The 23,454-nt window shown below is 41.5% G+C and overlaps 1 protein-coding gene and 2 pseudogenes across 1 annotated transcript in view; all 3 read left to right on the forward strand.

Moving 5' to 3' along the window:
- The window catches only part of TAF3 (TATA-box binding protein associated factor 3), a 173,423-nt gene that overhangs the window by 59,303 nt on the left and 90,666 nt on the right, over positions 1 to 23,454 (forward strand). The gene's annotated exons all lie outside the window — the stretch shown is intronic.
- LOC103276346 lies at positions 17,659 to 19,035 on the forward strand (annotated as a pseudogene).
- LOC110594545 lies at positions 20,000 to 20,760 on the forward strand (annotated as a pseudogene).

The raw sequence follows: 23,454 nt of genomic DNA on the forward strand, positions 1-23,454 counted from the left end.
CCCCACCTGGGATCCTCGCCATTGTTCCCACCCAGCTGTAGGCATCTGGGCTCATTTGCTCTGGTTTATCCTTCCCGTCTCATAGATTTAGTTTCTCCTTTGCTTCTAGGTTCACCTGTACATGTTTCTCATTCAATTACTTCTTTTTGTGCCTTTGATCTCGTTGCTTCCCACACATCTTTACTATGCTCCTAAGTGATCAACTTTTCTTCCTCTAAGGATGCACGCACGAGCTTCCTCCTTTTAGCGACTGCCTTAACTTCACCGCCTTCCCTCCTCTAAGTGGAGGCTTTGTGAGCCAACCATGCTTCCTGGGTACTTGCCTTCACATGATTGTTTCTGATGATCTAGCGTCAGTTTTTTCAGTTTGAAGAACCCCATTTAGGCCGAGTCTTCCTGTGGTGACGCTTCTGGACGAGCCAGCCATATGGGCATGACCAGCTGCATGCTCACCCCATCCCAGCCGCCTCCCCCTTTCTGAAGGTCTGGCGCCAACAAGGTTCATTGCCCTCCCCAGGATGTTGCTGCTTGCCTTTCTCTCTCTTCTTTTCTTTATTCCAGCCTTACATATTTGCCTTAGCTGTCTGCATCTCGAATATGTGGTGAGGTCTTTCTTTGCTCAAAATCTAGAGAAATACAGGAAACGTAAGAGTTTTGCCTCCATAGACGTGGCTTAAACATTCTGCCTGTGTCACTTCATGACCGTGTGGTGGTCTGAACCCCTACCAACGGGAGTCTCCTATCAGTAAAGTAAAGGTAATAATATCTCACAGGGTTGCTGTCAGCTTCAGTGAAATGACATATATACATCCTAGCACATAGCTGATATCTCACAAAAAGTAATTCTTTTCTTATTTCCCCAACTCGTTACTAATATTCATTTCTAACTTCAAGACTTATGACATGATTTCTGCCTTCAGGTTCTTCTGTGAGTCTATTCAGGAGGCAAAACTTATATGCATGAAAGTAGTAGAAGAAATATAGACTAGAGCTATCTTGTACTCAAATTATTTTAAGTATCTTTTTAAGAGTGTCTTCACGTTGTCTTTAAAATGTTACCTTTACCATAGAGGATAAGGCTGGTTCAGAAAATGAGGAGAGAGACGGAATCTACAGCTTGTCAATGGTGCTGCTGAGAAGGGAGTTGCACGGGAGAACCGGGCGGCCTAGGTCCTGGCATTCGTGTGCTGTGGCTTCGCTGCGAACCAGCTTGCACTTTTGCTCACAGTTTCCGCAAGTGTGGAGAGGACTTCTGTGATCTCAGAGAGTCCGAGGCTTCACCTTCGCCATCGAGAGACTCTGTGTGTAGCGCTGCCCTCTTCCTCCCTCTGTTTCTCCTCTTTTTCTCTCCCCACTCCTGCTGCGTGCAGGAAAGGAAGCAGGAGATCAGAGAGCAGAGCAGATGAAAACGCAGCAGAAGACTTTCCCGTGATAACTGCGAGCTGTTTTGGCGAGATGAGTTGACTGCCGGGGCCTGAAACAGATAAGGACCTCCAGAGTGTTTTGATGCGGAATCATCTGAAGTCTGAGAGCAGACCTCAAGAAAAGACTTTCCCATCCAAGCTAAAACTGGGGGTGATCAAGGAAGAGTTAAGGAGAGAGGAAGATACCTGATGAGACCTTTTAGGCTTTTGAAATTCATTATGGTTTTAATTGGCCACTTAAAAACAGCTCCAAAATAAATTACAAAATTGAAAAAGTGAAGCATCAGAAAACGGTTCGTTTCAAAACCTTTTATCTGAGCCCTTGGTCAGGGCTCCCAGCTCAGATAAGCAACATCAGAATAACTCAAGGGCTTGTTTCTTCTTTTTTTTATTTTGAGATGGGGTCTCCCTCTGTTACCTGAGCTGGAGCACAGTGGCACAATCATGGCTCACTGCAGCCTCAACCTCCTGGACTCAGGCAATTTTCCCACCTCAGCCTCCCGAGTAGCTGGGACTACAGGTGTACACCGCCATGCCCAACTAATTTTTGGTAGAGATGAGGTCTCGCTGTGTCGCCCAGGCTGGTCTCAGTCTCCTTCCGCATCAGCCCCCCAAAGTGCTGGGATTATAGATGGGAGCCTCTGTGCCTGGCCAGTACTCTTCCTTCATGTACTCTGGCTGTTTGCTTTTCTCCCTTGTAAATCTTAGTATTTTTAGAATTTTGTCTTTGGTTCTCTTCTCACTCTCTGCATGTGGGGCATGATCCCGGCCACACAAACAGCTTTGTTTATAACAGCAGCTCGTACGCGGTACACACCCTCCATGCTGGCAGTGGTGTGCACGCTCCGCGTCTGCTCATTGAGTCTTCACCACAACCCATGAAGCCATTTCTATTTGTATTCCTTTGTTGCAGATGCAGAGAGAGGTTAGGTGACGGGCCCAGGTCACAGAGGTACTACGTGGCAGAGACCAGATTCACACTCACTTGGGCTCAGGGTCCTCATGCCGACCATTCTTGTGCGTGGCTAATGTAGGTCTCCTGTTTCTTCCTCAGGTCTGGCCTTCTTCTGTGAGGTCCAGGCTTCTGTATGCAGTGGCTTACTGGGCAGACTCTACCTCCACCTCCTAGTTATTATTTTCCAGACGGGGTTACTCATTTCTCTCCTAGGTCAGGTTCTCTTCTGCGCCCTTGTCTTGTTAAATAGCCTCATCACGCTCCTTGTTTCTCGTGGTGAAAGCCTAGGCATCTTCTGAAATGCTGTCTCCCACTTTTCTCATCGGCTCTCATTAATTCTGTCAGTTCTGCCTCCTAAATTTTAAATCCATGTTCTCGTCCAGTCCCATGGGCCTGCCTGTGATTTGGATTTCTAATTCTGCACTTACACACTCTGCCCCCTTTTCTGTCTTCCGTGCTGCTGCCAGAGCAATCTTTCTAAAATGGAAATCTATTTGCTTACTGTTATACTTTAAATTCTTCGAGTTATATTGCCTTCCAGATAAAAATCAGACTCTTGGCCATGGCGGGTAAGAACTTTCATGAACTAGCTTCTGCCCAGTTGCACTTTTGGTCACTTCCGGGAACTTTCCTTTCTCTCCCTGGCCTCCGTTGCAACCAGCTGGATGTCTCCATGCGCCCTCGCTTGCCTGCCTTTGTTGTCTGCCTGGAAGGACCTTGGTCTGCCCGCTACACTTCTATATTCCCTTTGCTTGAGCTCATTTTGAATCCTTCTTAACCTCTCCTTGGACACACAGCTAGCCGGGCGCTCATAGCATCTGCTCCCGTTTCGCTCATGGCCATTGTCATACCAGTGGTCTTACCCACTAGTTGGCAATTTGTGTTTGGCTCTGCGTTCCCACGGAGGAGAGTAGAAGCCTCTTGTCTTATCAGAGCTGGCCAGCAAGTAAAAAAGAAATGTAATTAGGTAATTTTTTAAAGAAAGGAATCATATATGCAAACCTTAAGCATTTTGTTTAAGTTAAGATACATAAACATTCACTTATCTTTTAAGTGTGGTCGGGGCTTTGAGTGTTGCTTCTCTGATTGGAAATTAATGTTGCCTTTCTGGAATAAAACACTCCTGGTAATCATCTGTGATCTCCAGTTTCAGTTTCTTTTAAGAGAAGTTAAAACTTTAAAAACTTTTACAAAGCAATCCGTTTTAACTTCTAAGCCTTCTAGTTTATTTTTCAAATACTTGCTCACACCTACATCATGCAAGTTTTTCCCTTTAGTGATTAGTATAGAGAGAGGAGTCTTTTCAAAGCATTCAACTTAGTTTTCATTAGAAACAAGTCTCTTTTTGCACTCATATTTCCTTGGTTAATATTTAAGTAACTAACATAACCACAGTAGCAAGTACAACTGGCAGAAACTGGTTTCAGAATAGCACTGATGCTTGGCGAGTATGTGACTCAACTGGTAGATGCTGGTGTGTGGGGGGCTGTTGGGCGTGGACTACCCCTGCTTGCTGCAGACTTGGGGCAGGCAGTGAGTGTTAGTGGATGTGGTGTTTTAGAGAAACACAAGGAGCGTTAGTTAGACAGTGAGTCTGCTTAATGGGAATTGAAGGTTTTCATGTAGGTTGTCTTCCACTGTTTAGTTACTGGGTGTGACTTGACTTTGGCTGATTTTACAGTTTTACACATTTCGATATGGGGGAGTAATTTTGTGAGTCAGTTTTAACCTTTCATCTTCTATTGATTTCGTTTTTATTTGTTCCTTCAGTTACTTTCAGAAAAGATTTGAAGATGCTTATACTAAGACACCCAAATACAAGGTAAATTTTGTACATACCGCCATTTTTTAAAAACCCTGCAGATCATGTTATTTTTAAAAAACTTATTATGCAAAATTTATTTTTAAATGATTATTTGTGTGCTGATTTACACCATGGTTCAAAGTGAGCAACAAATGCATTGAAAGGCATGGCTGATTCCTGCGGTATATGACTTACATAAGAGGTGACGAAAACGTTTTATCTAAAAATAGCAGTAAGCTTTTTAAAATGTTTTATTTCTCTTCTTTTTCTGTCTTCACCCTCTTTTCTATATTTTTGTTAGAAACTTTTTTCTTAAGATGTTTGATTGTGGTATAAGGCAGCTAATTTAAGCATCTGTTTATCACTGCCTGGCTAGACTAAATGTAAAATTTCAATTGAATTACCTCCCAGGAGAGCTTTGAGCTCTTAGGGTAAAACACATCATTTTCTCTTCGGTCCTTTGGGATTGTCAGCAGAAAGAATTCATCTAAATAGTTTACATGCATTTTGAAAATGTTGTATCTACTGGACTTAGCTTTGTTGTTTGTGGAACAGTGCCAGTATAAATGGAATATCTACTTTGCTTGTTAATTCAAGTACAATAGTGATATATAGTATTACAATGTGTGTATAAATTGTAACAGGAATGACTTTTGCTGATAGTTAACTTATGACCAATTTTCATTAGCAAAAGACTTTTCTCTTTTAAAAATTTAATTTCAAAACCTAGATGTTTTGTCATTCATTCATTAAATATTTATTGAGCAGTTACTGTGTATAGAACTTTATATGTTGCGAGATTCAAATATATATTGTGAATACTTATTCGCCCCATTGCTCTGGAAGAGTTTTGGATTTTCTGTGCACTTTTGTCTATTTCAGAGGACTTGGTTAGGATCTAGATTACTGAACTAACCGAAAAGATCAGTAAACAAGATCCGCATATGCTGCCTGTCGGGGACTGAGGGTACACTCAGCATGGGTGAGCTCCCAAGGGCTTCAGCTTTGTGAAATGTATATTTATTTTTTCAAATACAAACTTCGTGAGAAAGGGCCTTACTTTACTTTTCTTTGTTCTGCTTGATTACAAAAATTTTGAAACTATAATAAAAAAGATGAAGCAGAGGAAACTTAATCGATTGTTCTAGTTTTTCTTGTTACAGTGAAAAGCATTTAGCACGTTATAATCTTTTAATGTATGAAAATGTTGAATCTTGCCCTGGTAGAATAGAATATATTATCATCTTATTAAGATGAAAATATTTATTATTTCTATCAGTTCTGCTACAAAATTTGAGTTTCTTATAGAATCCCAGCAGCGTGTATGTCTGTTGGGCCGTTTGTCATTTAGTTTGTCTATCCGTCTTTGCTTTGAAATCTCAAAGAATGTGAAATAGAAGTACTTTTTAAATTATTTCAATATATTTTATTAAATTTTATTTACAAATAGGATTTAAAATACATCTTTGAGTGTTTGGGACTTACATTGGGAAAATTGCTAATAATTTGTTGAACTTTCTATCTTTTAAAAGACTAATGTAAAGGCCTAACTTACTAGAAAGAAAGCTTCCTTATTTAATAATAGCAAAGTTGGCACAGACCTAACAGAGAAGGTTTGTTTTTTTAATCAATGACTTTGAATTGTAAAAGATATGTTGCTGTTAAGACCAGATGAAGAGGATAAGAAGTAGGGAGGAGCTAGGCCATCTGTAAATTACTGCAACGATTTTCTCTGTCGTGACCCGTCAGAATCCCTTGTAAGGTAAGATTTCCTTTTACTGCATCACACTTTCTTTTTTGTTGCTGTTTTTGAGGCAGGGTTTCGCTGTGTCACCCAGACTGAAGTGCAGTGGCATGATCATAGCTTACTGCAGCCTTGACTTTCTGGGCTCAATGGATCCTTTTGTCTCAGCCTCCCGAGTAGCTGGGACAACAGGCGTGGACCACCACACCTAGCTAATTTACTTTTTTATTTTTGCAGCGACGGGGTCTAGCAGTTCAAGACACAGACTGGCCTTAAAATCCTGGACTCAGCTCTCCTCCTGTGTTGGCCTCCCAAAGTACTGAGATTACAGGCTTGAGTTAGATATCATGGCCAGCCCTCAAATTTACATATTCTCAGATATTTTCCTTTCAGTTCTTTGTGTGTCTTTGCCTTTTATTGCTTTAGCTTCTTGCTTTCCTTCATATCACTGATTGTTTTTGCCAGTCTTTTTTCACTTCTGTAGGCAGCGCTGTCCTGGCCGACTTCCCCCTTAAACGGTTGCTGCTTCTTCCTCACTGATCCCTTTGCTTCCAGAATGCTGTGGCCTGTCTGCACCCTGGCCTATCTTCTGCGCCTTGGCCCACCTGCGCCCTGGCCTTCCTGAAGTGTGCTTACCAGGGTTGTCTCTTCCCTGCTCTCACCCTTCAGCTTCTCACCTATGTTTTGCCCATATCAGCATTTTTATCAGACATTCTCAATCATTATTGGGATCCTTCTTCTATAGATTGATCCTTATAATTAAAATACTACTGCCTTTAACATTTCTACATACCTCGTATCTATTTAATCATCCTTCTTAAAAGAATACTTCAAGAAACCCAGAACGAGGCAGAATTGGTCTCTATTTCTTTCTCTTCCCCTGCCTTTCACCTAATGTTTTCACCAGCAGAGTAGGCACAAACTCAAATTACTCCAACTGTAATTTTCTACCCCATATCAGCAAAGGAATTGCACATTTTATTTTCTTAGCACTAAAATTTTTTTCCCGCTTTTATGTTGTCTTATGGTAAACTCTCAGTTGACAATTTGTCATTCTAATGGAAGCAATGGTATGTCATCCGAAGTCATAGTTACTCCCTGTATTTGACTTTGGAATGTGGCACATTTTTAAAAAGTTCTCTCCTCCCTAACCAATATACGTTCTTCGATGGGATAATTACCGTCAGCTGGGAGAGTCAGCCCTTAAGAAATATGTTTGGTGGAAGAACAAATGTAAAAATGTTACCACATAAGATAGAAAAGGGTTACAAAGAAAAGAAAAACCCACCACATAATAGCTGCCTGTGTTCTCTCTCTCAAGGCTGTCTGGTTTCGAATAGTTAGGGTTCTTAAGTGGAGAGGTAGTGTCCTGTTCCTCCCAGCAAGTGTGGTATGGCCCATGAGTGACTTAAGTGGTTCTTAGATGATGATTGGATGTTAGCCACTGGAAGGGGGATAATTAGTGTTTTACATGGAGTTGATTTCCTGGAAACTTATCTTCTACTCATTTTTTAGTCAGTTAATTTGTATTGAACACTACTACAGATGCCAGGATCATCTATGAACATTTCATATACAACTGCTGAAAACATACATTCAAATATTTAACAAGACTAGTGGGTTTTTTTCTCTGACCGAGAGTGTAGGCCAAGACTTGAAATGTAGCATGGATAGTGTTTTGACTGAAGACACCTTTTCCTTTTGCTCTGTAGCAAGCCTCCATTGTTGCAAGAACTTTCAAACTGCACTCAAATTAGAGTCTTTTGCTTAGAAATCTTTAATAATCGATTTGGTATACTTTCAAGCCTCTGCCTTTCTTTGAATGGTAAATTCCTTTATTTTTCCGTTTTTTTTTTTCTTTTAAAGATATGGGGTACAGTTCAGGGTTGAATGGTAAATTCTAAATGAGGGGCAGTTTCCTTGGTGACTGTGGTAGGGAGTTCTTGCTCCTTGTTTTATTGGCCCCATTAGACATCTGCCAAGAACATTAGCACCTTCCTTTCTGTGGTTTCAACTTTTCTGGAAAATTCTTTGCTATATTTGGTTTTGTATGTTTGTTTGTTTTTGAGTCAGTGTGTCACTCTGTCACCAGGGCTAGAGTGCAGTGACACACTCACAGCCATCACAGCTTTGACCTGCTGGGTTCAGGCAAGCCTTTTGCCTCAGCCTTCCAAGTAGCTGGAACTACAGGTGCGTGTCACCACGCCCAGCTAATTTTTTGATTTATTGTAGAGGCGAGGTCTTGCTATATTTGCTAAGGCTGGTCTCAAACCCCTGGGCTCAGGTAATCCTCTTGCCTCTGCCTCCCAAAGTGCTGTGATTACAGGCATGAGCCACTGCATCTGGCCATTTTGCTATATCTGTACAGTAATAGCTTCAGTTTCCCACTAAATTTAGATTTTTGTGACCATTATTTCTCTTCTGAAGCCAGCAGACAGCTCTTACCCCTTCCTTAGACATTTCACAGCTCTGTTCTAAAGCATTTTAAAGAGAGACAGTACTTTTTTTGAAAACCTGTGTATCACATTTTATTATTGACATTATTGTCCTGGCATTGGTCACCTTGTCCAGCCATCCCTGAGCTGCTAGGGAGTTGGAAATATGAGTTCTGGTCATGAATGTAGGAGACTTACAACCAGAAGGCAAGGTGGGTAGCAGCAGAGGAACCCAGGTTGTATCTTGATCAATCGAGTCATAATTATAACTGAAAAAGGCATGGGCTGAAGACTCCCATTGCATACTTTTTTTCACTAATTGTGTGCTCCCCACAATTTTAGAACCTGTGCATTCTCATCTACAAAATGAGGATGATTGTGTCTACTTCTTAGGGTTGCGGTGAAGACAAAATGAGATAATTGACTTTGTATTTCAGGCATGCAGTAGGCACTCAGCAGTGTCAGTCGACGGCTCCCTCTCCTTGCACCTAGAGTCATGTGACAGGAATCTAGTGTCTCTGGTGAATGCCCCAGCTAGCCATGTAAAGGTGGAATACCAAGTGGGCCAGTGACTGTAAATAGTAACATACTTGAAGAGCAGGTGTGGGAAGTGGACAGGAGAATCAGAGGACGGAGGGAAAGGAGCGGTGACTGACGGTTGAAGGTGGCTGTCTCTGTCGTTTGTTCACCTCCCCCAAATGACTGCCGGACTTGCTCCCATGTGTCATGCTGTAATGCGGAGCGAGGTAAAGCAAGTCTGTTGCAGTCCTTCAGGTTCCTGAGAAAATGATAACCCTTCTCTGTATTGTCTTCTTCAGATCTGTTAATGTTGTGCTTTGGTGAAGGGGGCTTGAGGGGAGCAGTGTAGACCAAAGCTGGTTCTTCATTCTGGGGATGGTTGTAAGCTTTAATGCTGTCCTGTGGGACCACCCCAAGGACCTAGAGGAGACCCTACTGCTAGAGAGAAGGACTGGAGGAGGCTAATACAGCTTCCTGTCTCAGACCCCTTCTAGAGCTGCTTTCTGGCACTTGCTGAACCAGCTGGAGATGCCGCCTCGTAGACTGCTGGTTCTCATGGCCGACACGACGTGCGTGCGACACTCTGAAGCCTCTCATTCTAAATCTCGTTCAGGAAGAGATTTGAGTAAATTTTTATGTGAGAGGTCTTTCATCAAGTGGATAGTCTTTTTTCCTTTAGTATTGAGCCTTTGGGAAGATGCATATGATAGCAAAATACTTGATTGGTAGTTTATTGGTTTTCTGTTCCACATGACAGATCGCCACACACTTAGCAGCTTAACACACCACTGATCTATTATCCACAGTTTCTACAGATCAGAAGTTCTCTCCTAACCTTCGGGGCCAAAATCAGATGTCAGCCCAGTTGAGCTTGGCACCCTTTTCCAAGCTGATTCCTTGTGGGTAGATGTTCGTTTCTTGCTTCTGCAGGACTGAGGTCTCTGTTCCTGGCTGTCTGTCAGCCTTCAGAAGCTGCCCTGCGGTCCTGACCACATGGTCCCTCAGGCCCCGTGCCACCAGTGGCCCAGCAAATCCTCATGCTGTAAGTCCCCAACTTTGTCTTCTGGGGCCAGCCAGAGAAAACGCTCTGCTCTCAGAGTTCATGTGTTGTGGTCAGGCCCATGTGGCAGATCTTCCTTTTGCATAATCACGGGAGTGACCCCTCATCATCTTCACAAGGTCCAGCCACACTCACAGGGGAGTGGGTTATCACAAGCCAGGGTCTGGAAATCGTCTACCACAGATCATTTGACTGAATAAAAAATTCAACATTGGCTAGGCACAGTGGCTCACACCTGTAATCCCAGCGCTTTTCGAGGCCGAGGTGAGAGGACTGCCTGAACCCAGAGCTTCAAGACCAGCCTGGACAACTTGGTGAGACCTCATCTCTACAGTAAATCAAAAAATTAGCCAAGCGTGGTGGTACACACCTGCAGTTCCAGCTACTTGGAAGCCTGAGGCAGAAGATCGCCTGAACCCAGCAGGTCGAGACTGTGGTTGCTGTGAGTGTACCACTGCACTCCAACCTGGGTGACAGGGTGAGACTCCGACTCCAGAAAAGGAATTCTGCTTGATACCTACTTTCTGTAGAATTTTGAGCAAATTATTCCATTATTTTTTAGCACTTAATAACATACTTACAAAATTGTGCTCCATTGTGAATCCCAGGCATGTACCTACAATCAGTGTTTCCTCTCTAGCAATTTAGATTCTTTCCTTTATAACCATGTTTTCAAGTTTCGCAGTGATTCACCTCTGTGTGATTTTTTTCCTTTTCCTCCCTGGTGTCGCTAGGCAATGGGTGGGCTCTTTTAGTCTGAAAGAAGTTTTCTGGTTTTGTTTTTGGAGGCCTGCCTTTTCCCTGTTTTCCCTTTTGGAGTTCTTCTTGGTTGGATGTAGAATCTCTTGAACTTCCAATATTCGTCCCCCCCCCTTTCTTTCTTTGCCTTTTGTTTTTCTTTCTGAAAGTTTTTCTTGATTTTGTCCTTCAGCCCTTCTGTATGAACTGGTGTGCTTTCAACTTCTGGTAATAGAATACCCAACTACAAATAGTTTAAACAGCAATGATTTATGATTTTCACATATCTAGGAACCAGGAATTAGTGCTCCCGAAATTGACACAGGGACTCCACAGTGTCATCAAGAATTCAGACTCTTCCATCCGACTTCCTTTTTTTCTTGGCGTGTGACGACCTCTCTCTCCTCTCTCAGTTATAAGTTGGCTGCAGCTCTTAAAGCACAGGGTTCTTACACAACAATATGCAAGAGCAGAGAGAGAGAGAAGCGGACTCCTCTTAAGCTCTTCCTGCAGGTTTTTTTTCTTTGCGCTCTGAGAATATTAGTTGTGTTGTGTCTTGACTTTTTCTTCTGCTTCTTACATTGTCTTCGTTTCTCCTGAGTTTTTCTCTCATTTGGTGGAAACGATCTCAAATGTCGTGTGGTTGCTGGATGGGCTTTTATACCTGAGAGCGAGGCACTCAGAACCGGAGGGGTTTTTTATGTGTGATCAGGGATGGTGACTGGTAGGATGAACTTCAAGGTGCCTAGGAATTGACCTTTTTCTTTGAGAAACCATTGATATCAGTCCCACTAGGTCTTTTCGTTTATTCTAGGTAAGGTTCCCCAATCTTCCTGGAGGGGAGGGATTGCTCTAGCCAGCTGCCAGTCTTTCTAAGAGCACACTTAAGAGAGTGGCATAAGAAGGTTGATATGTCTGCCGATCAGATTGAAGCTTTTATTCAGTATTTCATTTTCAGGTCCAGGCCTCACCCACATCGCTGGCTGCATGTGGTCTCCCTCCATCTGGAGCCTCTTTCTTTCAGGTGCTCGGTCCATCTATTCCTGCCTCCTTCCCTCTCCCAGCTGCAGAAACCTCATGTCTTCTGCCAGAGTGAGAAGGAACTGGCTGCTTGGGCTTGGGAGTGCCGTCTGGTGGCTGACTTGTAGCAAACACGTTTAGCCGGTACCCCTCATGCTAGCCCCATGCTCCATGCCCATCTTCCTCAGAGACCTCTCCCATGATTCTGTCCTGAGAAGCAGTTTCTTTACGCATTTGCAGAGTGCTGTGATCATCAGCATTCCCTTCCTCTTCGGTTAAACCCTGGGCCCTTCCACCCCTCTTCATCTTCTACAACATTGCCACCTGTGTATATCCTGTGTACAGCTGTGTGCTGGATGGCGGGAGTGGGCAGGGAGAGACGTCTGCGTCCTCAGAAAGCTTCCAGTCCTGTTGATGCTGAAGAACACAAAGGAAGACTTCAGAGGGAAAAATTTAAATGTTCAACAGTTAGAATATTACCGAATAAATGATTTCTTTCTATGATAGACTATTGACTGCCCATTAAGTAATTCCCTTATCTATCTATCTATCTATCTATCTATCTATCTATCTATCTATCTATCTATCTATCTTCTATGTATCTATCTTTTTATCTTTTTGGTTTTGGAGTCAGGGTCTCACTCTGTAACTGGTCTGCAGTGGCACAATCATGGCTCACTGCAGCCTACAACTCCTGGGCTCAAGTGATCATCCTTCCTCAATCTTCTGAGTAGCTGGGACCACAAGTGCATGCCACCATGCCTGTCTAACAATAATCATATAAATATATTTTTTTGAGTTGGAATCTCACTCTGTTGCTCAGGCTGGAGTGTAGTGGCATGCTCACAGCCACCACAGCCTCAACCTGCTGGGCTTAGATGATCCTTCCATCTCAGCCTTCCAAGCACCTGGAACTACAGGCGCACACCACCATGCCTGGCTAGTTTTTGTGATTTATTGTAGAGACGAGGTCTTACCAAGTTGCCCAGGCTGGTCTCGAACTCCTGGGCTCAGGCAGTCCTCTTGCCTTGGCCTCCCAAAGTGCTGGGATTGCAGACTGAGCCACTGCGCCTGGCCATTAATCATATTTTTAAAGATTAATTACTTAGGGATATGCTCTGTATGATGTTAAATGAAAATAGAATGTTATGTAGGGCTATAAACATGTGCAGAAAAATATTAAAAGAAAACATAAACCCCAATGTGAACAACTCTTCTGGGTCGTAGGATTATGTTGATTTTTAAAGAATCTTCTGCACTACAGTTAGGACTGCCTTTGCCCCCATTTTCTTCACTTGCCATGTTGACTAGCACTGCTCACATTCAGGATGCTTAGGGTCCTTTCTTGTTTGCTTCCCCATGACTTGTCCGTTAGAATAGCTTACTTGTGTGATGGTGCAAAGCTGTCATCCGAGTAATAATCCACTGCTTGGTGTAGCTTAGAAGAGTTATAACAGCCCTTTCACCTTTTCCTAAAGCTTTGAATTCCATAGTATGCATACCGCCTCCTGCCATTTGCTCTGTTATTTCCTATTGCCAGAGCAAGTCTTCTATTCTTTAAAATAGTCAAGAAATTATGACGAGTACAAGTGGTGTTTTGCAGGAATTATTGATAAATTAATACTTTTAATGGAGGCATTTGTCTCAAAATCATCATAATGAATAAATGCATAGGACATGGTATCATTTCTTGGGTTTTGACCAATTTTGGTAACTGGAAGGTGCAGATAAGTGGGTGACTGCTTTACCTGGCACTGCTGCTCCTGGGTGACAGTTGGAGACCTCGACGGCCGGCCATCCAGCCACTACTGTGACTTCGAACACAGCAGAGAAAACAAGCACAGTGTCATAATTCTGGCGCCCTGGAGACTCCTGTGCCCCTGAAATCCAGGCTCTGGAAACAGAAAAGAGGTTATGAAGTGCTTCTGATTCTTGTAATTACTATAGGAAAACTCTATAACAGTTTTCTCTTGTAAGACATTTAAGTAGCACTTTCTCCAATTTTCTGGGAGGCTGCATAAGGAAGGGTAGGGTTTATCTTTAACTTATTCTATTTTACAGAACTTTTTGCACTTTGGGACTCATATTAAGAATATACAGGTTTTGATCAGAAGCATGTGAATTTTATACCAAGTTAGCAGGGCATCATGACACTTTTTAAAAAATCATACTATATTCATCATAAAACAATTCATATTTATGGTGCCATATTAATTTTTTAAATTACTTTTTAAACTGGTACTTTATGAAATAGCAGTGTATACTAATATTTATAATGAAGTTCTTCTGGTGTGCTTATGGAAACTTTCCAGATGTTCAGATTCTTTTTTTTCAAACCTAGACTGATAATCCAAAAAAATGAATTTTTTGGTTATACATTTTAGGTTACTATGATCCATTGCATTTGATTACCATTTATTTTTAAAAGCCCCATGTTATAAACCTTTATCTTTTATGAGGATTTATCTAGATATACACTGTTGATGGTTTTATTAAAGCTATTTGTAATTAAGTTTAAATAACACAAAACTATAATGCATATCCTTTAGATAAAGAAAATACTAATAAGAAGAAAAATTTTAAAATAAATAAATACATTCTTGGAGTGCTTTCAAACCTCAGCGTAGGCCAGGCCACAGAAGTCAGGAGTCTTGAATGAAGTAATTACCCACAGGGTGCCTGTTGGTCACTCTTTAAAATTCTTATAAAAACAAAGAAATTAATTATCCAGTATGAAAACGAGCCCTACTCCTTCTGGCAAACATTCAATTAACTTTTTAGTGCTTGCTGTTTAATGTTGTTTTTGACCAACCAACCATTGAAAACTACTCTCCTTTGAAACTGGGCTTGAGCAGAAAACAACATTGTGTGTAGCTGTTGAGACGGCCAGGTCCATTTGGTCATCGGCTTTTTCCCATGATCTCTGGTTTTGTTTTAGACTCATTGTGAGGCTTGCATTGAGTACAGTTATTTTGATATTTAGTACTTAGCAGAGTTAATGTCTAAGGTCTTTTGAGAACACTCAGAAAACTTCTTAAGTTAGTATTTCATATTAAGGCACTTCAAAAATATTAACAGTAATGTAAAAAACTTTACATCTGAATGGCTAAGGCCTATGGCAGTCACATTTAAGTAATTTTTTTTTTCCAGAAAATAGGGGATTGCATTGCTTCTCTTTCTGATATTCTAACTGATAAATGCCTCCTATGTTTTGGAAGTTAGATTCCAAATTTGATACTCTTAGCATTTTGCCATACTGGCTTTCTCTCCCTTTGAACTCACAGATGTGTATACACACACACACACACACACACACACACACACACACACACACACACACACACGTGTCCCACTTTATGTTCTGAACCACTTGAGAGTCGTTGCAGACTTTGAGACCATTCTGTATTCTTCAGCTTGTATCCTAAGAACAAGGACATTTCCTCTGCATAGCCACAAATGTGCATACTTAAGAAATTTAACCCCATTGCAATATTATTGTCCAATATTCAATTTAGCTCTCTTTTTAACCTCTCAAGTTGGGAACCAGTCAAGGATCACACACTGCATTTAAGTTGTCATGCCTCTTTAGTCTCTAATAGTGTCCCAGCATTTTAAAAAATCTTTTGTTACAATGACATTGTTGATGAATCCAGGCTGACAAGGATGTGTATGAGTGTTTGTTTCCTCATGATGAAACTCAGGTGAAAACTTTTGGCAGAGATACTTTTTAGGTGATACCGTTTCCTTACATTACATCAGGAGGCATATAATATCAGGTTATTGGGGTTATTTAATGATGATCATTTAGTTCAGGTGGTGTCTACCAGCTACTTTTCATTCTAAAGCTAGCTTTCCCCTTTATAATTAATGAGTAATAGGCAGAGTGATATTTTGAGATGATGTGAATATTCCAGTCCTCAACATTCATTTAGCATTTATTGACCATTCTTGCTTAAATCAGTTGTTGTAATAGTGGTGGTTGTAAAATGTTGATTTTCTATTGCTTTTATTTTGTCTGCATTGGAATTCTTCTGTTTAAAAAAATGGTCTCTCTTTTACTTTTTTAGTAGTTGAGACTCAGGATTCTTTTTTTATTCAATATGTAATAATCCATTTCTGGCATTATATATGTTGCTGCTCAAATTGTCCCAAATTTGACAAATGGGAGCCCCCTTCAAGCTGACTTCTATGTCCTTTGACAAATGCTCCTATCAGTTTTTGAGCATTTTCTTACTTTTATGGTACAAGAGGCCCCAGGCGCACCATGTACTTCCTTTCTTCATCTCAGCCGTGAAAACAGCCATTTCTCCAGGAAACTCTTACTCCTTTGAATGGGGAAATGGTATTTAGCAAAATTTATATTTTAAAAATAAGAACAAAGGTGTTAAACTGTATTGTAAGCCTGTGATGGAATATGTTTTTATCTTGGTAGATAACGTTTTATCTATAAAACAAGAGGTGTTATTGAAATTTAATTATTAATTGATAATTAAAAGTTACTCATTGATATTGCCTAGATGATGCAGAGCTTAGCACTGCATAATATATAAAATTGTAGAATACTAGAAGTACAATTTTGGGAAGAACTAATTAAAGATTTGTTTAATTGTAGTTCATACTATGTTGGTCTTCTCTTGAATTTAATCCTCTTTTCAGGCAGACATAAACATTTTTTATTTGATCTGTGTTTAAGAGAGATGATAGTACTAGGACATTCCCATGGGTGTTGAGAGGAGTGGGGCACAGACCCTGCCCTTCAGGAGCTTACGATCCAGTAGGGCATGGAGGGTAAGTATGCAGATATCTATCATGTGAGGTCAGCAACGATGTCACAAACTATTTTAAAATATTGTAGATATTCAGAAAACAGATCAGATCTAAGTCAGGGCATCTGGGAAGTTTCATGGTGTGTTTGAGATCGAGCTAAGAGTCCAATCTGCTTGGAAACAAGGGCCACAGAGAGAAGAAGAAGAAATTACTAGAACTAAGAGGGAACCAGTTGGGGGGACCCTTGTTAGACTGAGTTTACCCTGACTTCTATAGCTGTGAGGGCCTGTTCATCTTGAGCAAGATGCTGGGACATGGTTTTCAGAGGTGATGGGTAGATCTGTAGTAGAGCCTGGTTGGAGTGATGGGACAGTTGTCTGCACAGTAGCTATAAAGAGTGCCTGAGTGTCAGTTCTCTGGTGAGCCCTCCCTGGCCAAGGAAGACTGGGCTGATTTTACATCTGCTTTGTAGCCCAAATACAGTAGACATTAAGTAATCTTTGGTATATTTTTCTTTTAGGTCTGTCTCCCCCATTATATTGTAGATGCTGTGAGAAAAGACCCTGTCTGTCATGTTCACAACTGTACATTTTACCCCAGGTAGTGCCCCATCTCATATTTGAATATTTAAATGAATGAATCAGAAAGTCAACAAATGAACAGAAAAGCAAAGGAAGGAGTAGAGGAATAGACAGATGAACTGATGTGTGGGTAGTTGAAATGGGAAAAGTTGGACTAAACAGGGGAGAAGGGCTGAGCAGAGGTTGCACCTGGCAGAGGAATGGGGTTTGCACAGAGGGTCTGTGGGGTTTGCACAGTGTTGGCCTTCATGGTATTTAAAAGAAATTTGAAATACTCACCAGTGTTTACAACTTGGGTTTTTTTCCAGTTTCTCTTGAAAAACTGGAAGATCTGGCGACACTAGGCATAGCATAATTGGCGGAAGCTGGTAGAAACTGGCTGTACCCCTTGTGCTGGCACATAAACTTCAGTTCCCTGAGTTTCCTCCACTGTCCTGTCCTCCTCCACCCCAGCGCTCAGCTGCCCTTTGTCCTTTCTCTTGTGCTAGAGATAAGGGGAGAGTGAAACACTTCTTGTGTCCACGTTCCTTATAAAGTGGAAAAACCAGCTTTTTTGCAACAAGTTTGCCACCAGAGCACAGGTATCATGAAAATCACCACTAGAAGCCAAAATGGGAAAGGAAGAGACTCATGTCAGTCATCGTCATTGGACACGTAGATTTGGGCGAGTCCACCCCTACTGGCCTTCTGGTCTACAACTGTGGTGGCATTGACAAAAGAGCCCTTGAGAAATTTGAGAGGAAGGCTGCTGAGATGGGAAAAGGCTCCTTCAGGTATGCCTGGGTCCTGGGTAAACTGAAGGCTGAGCTTGAATGTGGTACCACCATTGGTATCTCCCCGTGGAAATTTGAGACCAACCAGTCACTATCATTGATGTCCTAGGACATACAGACTTCACCACAAACACGACTACAGGCACATCTGGGGCTGACTGTGCTGTCCTGATTGTCACTGCTGGTGTTAGGGAATTTGAAGCTGGTGTCTCCAAGAATGACAGACCTGTGAGCAAGTCCTCTTGGCTTACACACTGGGTGTGAAACAACTAACTGTCTGTGTTGACAAAATGGATTCCACTGAGCCACCCTACATCCAGAAGAGATAAGAAGAAATTGTTAAGGAAGTCAGCACTTACATTAAGAAAATTGGCTACAACCCCGACACAGCATTTGCGCCAATCTCAGGTTGGAATAGTGACAACTTGCTGGAGCCAAGTGTTAACATGCCTTGGTTCAAGGGATGGAAAGTCACCGTAGAGATGGTCACACCAGTGGAACCATGCTGCTTAAAGCACCGGACTGCATCCTCCTACCGGCTCATCCAGCTGATAAGCCATTGCGTCTGCTTCTCCAGGATGTCTACAAGATTGGTGGTATTGGTGCTGTCCCTGTGCTCTGAGGGGAGACTGGCGTTCTCAAACCTGGCATGGTGGTCACCTTTGCTCCTGTCAACGTTACAGCTGAAGTAAAGTCTGTTGAAATGCACCATGAAGTTTGAGTGAAGCTCATCCTGGGGACAGTGTGGGCTTCAATGTCAAGAATGTGTCTGTCAAAGATGTTCAGCATGGCAGTGTTGCTGCTGACAATAAAAATGATCCACCAATGGAAGCAGTTGGCTTCACAGCTCAGGTGATTGTCCTGAACCATCCAGGCCTAACCAGTACTGGCTTTCCTCCTGTACTGGATTGTCACATGGCTCACATTGCTGCAAGCTTGCTGAGCTGAAGGAAAAGATTGTTCGCTGTTCTGGTAAGAAGTGGAAAGATGGCCCTCAATTCTTGTAGTCTGGTGATGCTGCCATCATTGATACGATATGGTTCCTGGTAAGCCCTGTGTGTGGCGAGCTAGTCTGACTATCCTCCTCTGGGCCGTTTTGCTGTCCATGATATGAGGCAGACAATTGCTGTGGATATCATCAAAGCAGTGGACAAGAAGTCTGCTGGAGCTGGCGAGGTCACCAAGTCTGCCCAGAGAGCTCAGAAGGCTAAATGAGTAGTAACCCTCATACCTGCCACCCCAATCTTAATCAGTGATGGAAGAACTGTTTGTTTCAATTGGCCATTTAATAGTAAAAGATTGGTTAACGAGGATAATGCATCATAAAGCTTTCAGAAGGAAAGAATGTTTTGTGGACCTTTTATTTTCTTTTTTGCATGTGGAAGTTTTATTAGTTTTTGAAATCAATACATTTTCATGGAGATAACTTGACCAAAAATCTGTCAGAGAATTTTGAGACCCATTAAAAAAGAGTTTAATGAGAAATAAATAATAATAGAAGCAGAAAAACCAAAATTAAACGGAAAGGGCCACGTGTTCTAAGAAACCTGAGGTGTGTTTCTTGTGAATGTGAAGAATATTTTTAGTCTTTAATATGCAAAGAAAGTGTGCTTATATGGAAGCAATACAATTCCAGGGGTTATTTATGAAATAAACCCAATTTCCGCTGTAAGCATTAGAATTGGAGACCCCTGAGGTAGACGGTACAGAAACTGACAACTAGAAATGGAGGACAGACAGGAAGTGTGAAAAGTGCTGCCTTTAGTATAAACAGGAAAGTCAAGAGAAGCGTCTGGGTGCTGGGGAGCCGGTGATTTTGATGTTAAGAGTTTTTCCTAATTTTAATTCAGATGAATAATTAAGTATTTTTTTCTCTTTTAAACAAAATCCATTTCTTTTCAAACACAATGTACATATACGTAGGCATTGCTATCTGAATTCATTTACTTTTTGCGCTTGGTTAGCAAGAGTTCATATAGCTAGATGTAGCTATATTACAGTTTTTGAGTTTTTTAAAGGAAATTTACAAGCCAAGGGTAGCATATCGCAAAGGCAGTAATACCCTTTTAAAAACTTGAGCTTGGATAAGCCAGTTCACGCTGGAGCCCCATGGACATAGCGTCCTTGTCTCTCCTGCGCAGCTCTGAAGAGCAGCTTGCACCAGGTGGACGCCACCGCCATGGGTGAGGGAGACCCCGGCAAGCCTAGGGTTAAGATGCCATTGTATGCCTTCTTCATGCAGACCTGCCAGGAAGAGCACATGGAGAAGCAGCCGGACGTATCTGTCAACTTTGCCGAGTTCTCCAAGAAGTGCTCAGAGAGGCAGAAGAACATGTCTGCCAAGGAGAAGCCCAAGTTCGAAGACATGGCCAAAAGCGACACAGCTGTTTATGACTGAGAGATGAAAAACTACATCTCTGCCAAGGTTGACAAGAAGAGGAAGAAGAAGGACCCCAGTGCTCCCAAGAGGCTGCTATCTGCCTTCTTCCTGTTTTGCTCTGAACATTGCCAGAAGATCAAAAGTGAACGCTCAGGCCTGGCCACTGGAGACACTGCAGAAAAACTGGGTGAGATGTGGTCTGAGCAGTCAGCCAAAGACAAGCATACGAGCAGAAGGTAGCCAAGCTCAAGGAGAAGTATGAGAAGGATATTGCTACATACTGTGCCAAGGGCAAAAGTAAAGCAGGAAAGAGGGGCCGTGGCAGGCTAACAGGCTCAAAGAAGATTGAATCAGAACACGAGGAGGAGGAAGATAACGATGAGGTGGAAGAGGATGGAGATGAAGAATAAATGGCTATTCTTTAATGATATGTGTGGAGTGTGTGTGTGTGTGCTCAGGCAATTGTTTTGCTAAGAATGAATTCAAGTGCAGCTTAATATCAGCTTCAGTATAAAAACTGTATAGATTTTTGTATAGCTGATAAGATTCTTTGTAGAGAAAATACTTTTAAAGATGCATTCTTATACACCAACACCAACAACAAACAGGTAGAGAACCAAATAAAAAGCACAGTCCTATTCACAATCTCCACAAGAAAGAGGGAGAGAGAGAGAAAGAAAGACAGACCTCAGCATCTTCCTAACCAGAGAAGTGAAAGACCTTTACAATGAAAGCTACAAAACACTGCTCAAAGAAATCCAAGAAGACACAAACAAATGGAAAAAGTATTCCATGTTCATGCATAGGAAGTATCAACATTTTTAAGATGTCCATCCAACCAAAGGTAATCTACAGATTCAACACTATACCCTTTACATTACCAAAATCATTCTTCTCAGACCTTGAAATGACAGTATAGAAATTCATATGGAAGCATAAACAACCATAAATAGCCAAAACAATCCTCAGCAAAAGAAACAAAGTGGGGGTATCACACTTTCAGACTTTAAACTTTGCTATCAGGCTACAATAATCAAAGCAGCCTGGTATTGGTACAAGAATAGGCATATGGACCAATGGAGCAGGATAGCGATTCCAGAAACAAACCCTTAATTTTTCAACCAACTCGTCTTCAACAAAGCCTCCACCAACAACCACTGGGGAAAAGAGAACCTATTCAGTAAATGGTGCTGGGAAAACTGGCTGACCATGTGTAGAATAAAACAGGACCCCTACCTATCACCATACACAAAAATAAATTCTAAATGGATCAAAGACCTAAACAAAAACCTCAAAGTATAAGAATGTTAGAAAATGTGGGAGTTATCCTTACAGAAGTCGGAGTAGGCAACCAATTCCTGATCAAAACCCTAGATGTCCATGCCATAAGAGATAAGATAGACAAGTGGAACCTCATTAAACTGAAAAGCTTCTGCAAAGCAAAATAAACCATTGAGGGAGTGGGGAGACAGCCCACAGAATGACAAAAAAAATATTTGCCAACTGCTTATCTCACAAGGACCCAACATTCAGGATCTACAAGGAACTCAAACATGCCAAAAGGAAAAAAACAAACAGCCCCATAAAAAAGTAGGCAGGAGACATGAATAGACACTTCTCAAAAGAAGATATATAGGCAGCCAACAGACACATGAAAAAGTGCTCAATCTATTTGTCAGAGAATTGCAAATCAAAACCATATTGGGATACCACCTAACTCCTGTAAGAATGGCCATCATTAATAAAACAAACACCAACAGATGCTGGTGAGGACGCAGAGAAAAGGAACCACTTCTGCACTGCTGGTGGGAATGCAAACTTGTACAATCTCTCTGGAAAACAGTGTGGCTCCTTCTGAAAGAGCTAGAAATTAACCTTCCATATGACCCAGTAATCTCCCTACTGAGAATATATCCGAAGGAACTCAAATCATTCTACAAACAAGATACCTGCACATGCATGTTTATTGCAGTGCTATTCACAATAGCAAAAACATGGAACCAACTGTGCTGCCCATTGAAACTGAACTGGATAAAAATAATGTACATGGTGGACTATTACTCAGCCATAAAGAAGGACAAACATATGGACTTCACGCAGCTTGGATGGGTTTAGAGTCTGTCATACTCAGTGATCTATCACAGAAACAAAGAACAGAATACCAAATATTCTCACTCATAAGCGGGCCCTGAGCATTTACCATAATACTATAAGAAAGGGATTGGCAGTCGCAGGATACTGCCAGGGTCGGGGGAGGGGGGACACAACATCAATAAGGGTACCTGATCTCAAACCAGACAAAAGGGGACCAAAGGGAGGCCCAAACTTTACCTGTACAGTGTCCACTTCTATACCTAATCCTAAATTGTACCCCTATCTTTAAAATAAAATTTAAAAAATACAGGTTGTACTTTTTTGAGGGGCTACTACATACAGTTAGACTTTAAAGCTTCTGTTGTTGAATGTTCCTAAATATTTAATGGTTTCTTTAATTTCATGACTTGTGTATGGCAGCATAGCAAACTCATAGGAATTAGTATCAATAGTAAATTTGTGGTTTTTCATATGTTGCATTTTGCTTTTTAAAAAATTTTATAATCAAATTATGTATATTAAAAATAAAATAAAAACTTAAACCTAGACAAAGATTCTGCTTTATATATTTGTACCTTTAAAAAATGTTTGGTAAATGCACTCATTGTAGACAGAAAGTTATATTCAAAAGTCTGTTGGCAGGTGCTAATCAGGCAGAGGAAACTTCAAAGAAAGTGCTTTAGTGACTTGTGTCAGGGTAATCCAAGATGCTCCTGGGTGGGAGTTGACTTTGCTCTTGTTGCTTGAGTACTTTAGAGTGTACCTGTGACACTTCATCTCTTGTTCAGTGCCTTTCCCCTCCCACTGTCCTTTAACTTTTCCTACAGAAGTTATAGTTTCACGTGTCTCATCTTTAATTTCAGTATTGAATGGTAAGATTGCTCTCAGTTATTGGCACATCCTCCTAACCAAGAAGTAAAACAAATGAGATACCTGATAATGCCCACGTTTAAGGAGAGCAGGACTGGATTATTCAATGTCCAAAGCCGCAGAAACAGGTGGTAACTACAGCTACGTGATTCTTACTCAAAGAAAAGACCTTATGTTTCATTGGGAGGAGGAATTTGCTGATTGAGATTACTACTCTAAAGCTCCCTTCTCCTTTTATAGGAGAAAAACCAGAAAAAACATAGCAAGGTTTAGAAAGGTGTTTTATAAAA

The sequence above is a fragment of the Carlito syrichta genome, unplaced genomic scaffold (genome assembly GCF_000164805.1).
Source record: "Carlito syrichta isolate Samal-C Ts95f unplaced genomic scaffold, Tarsius_syrichta-2.0.1 Scaffold316052, whole genome shotgun sequence".
In the NCBI taxonomy this organism is placed as follows: domain Eukaryota; kingdom Metazoa; phylum Chordata; class Mammalia; order Primates; family Tarsiidae; genus Carlito; species Carlito syrichta.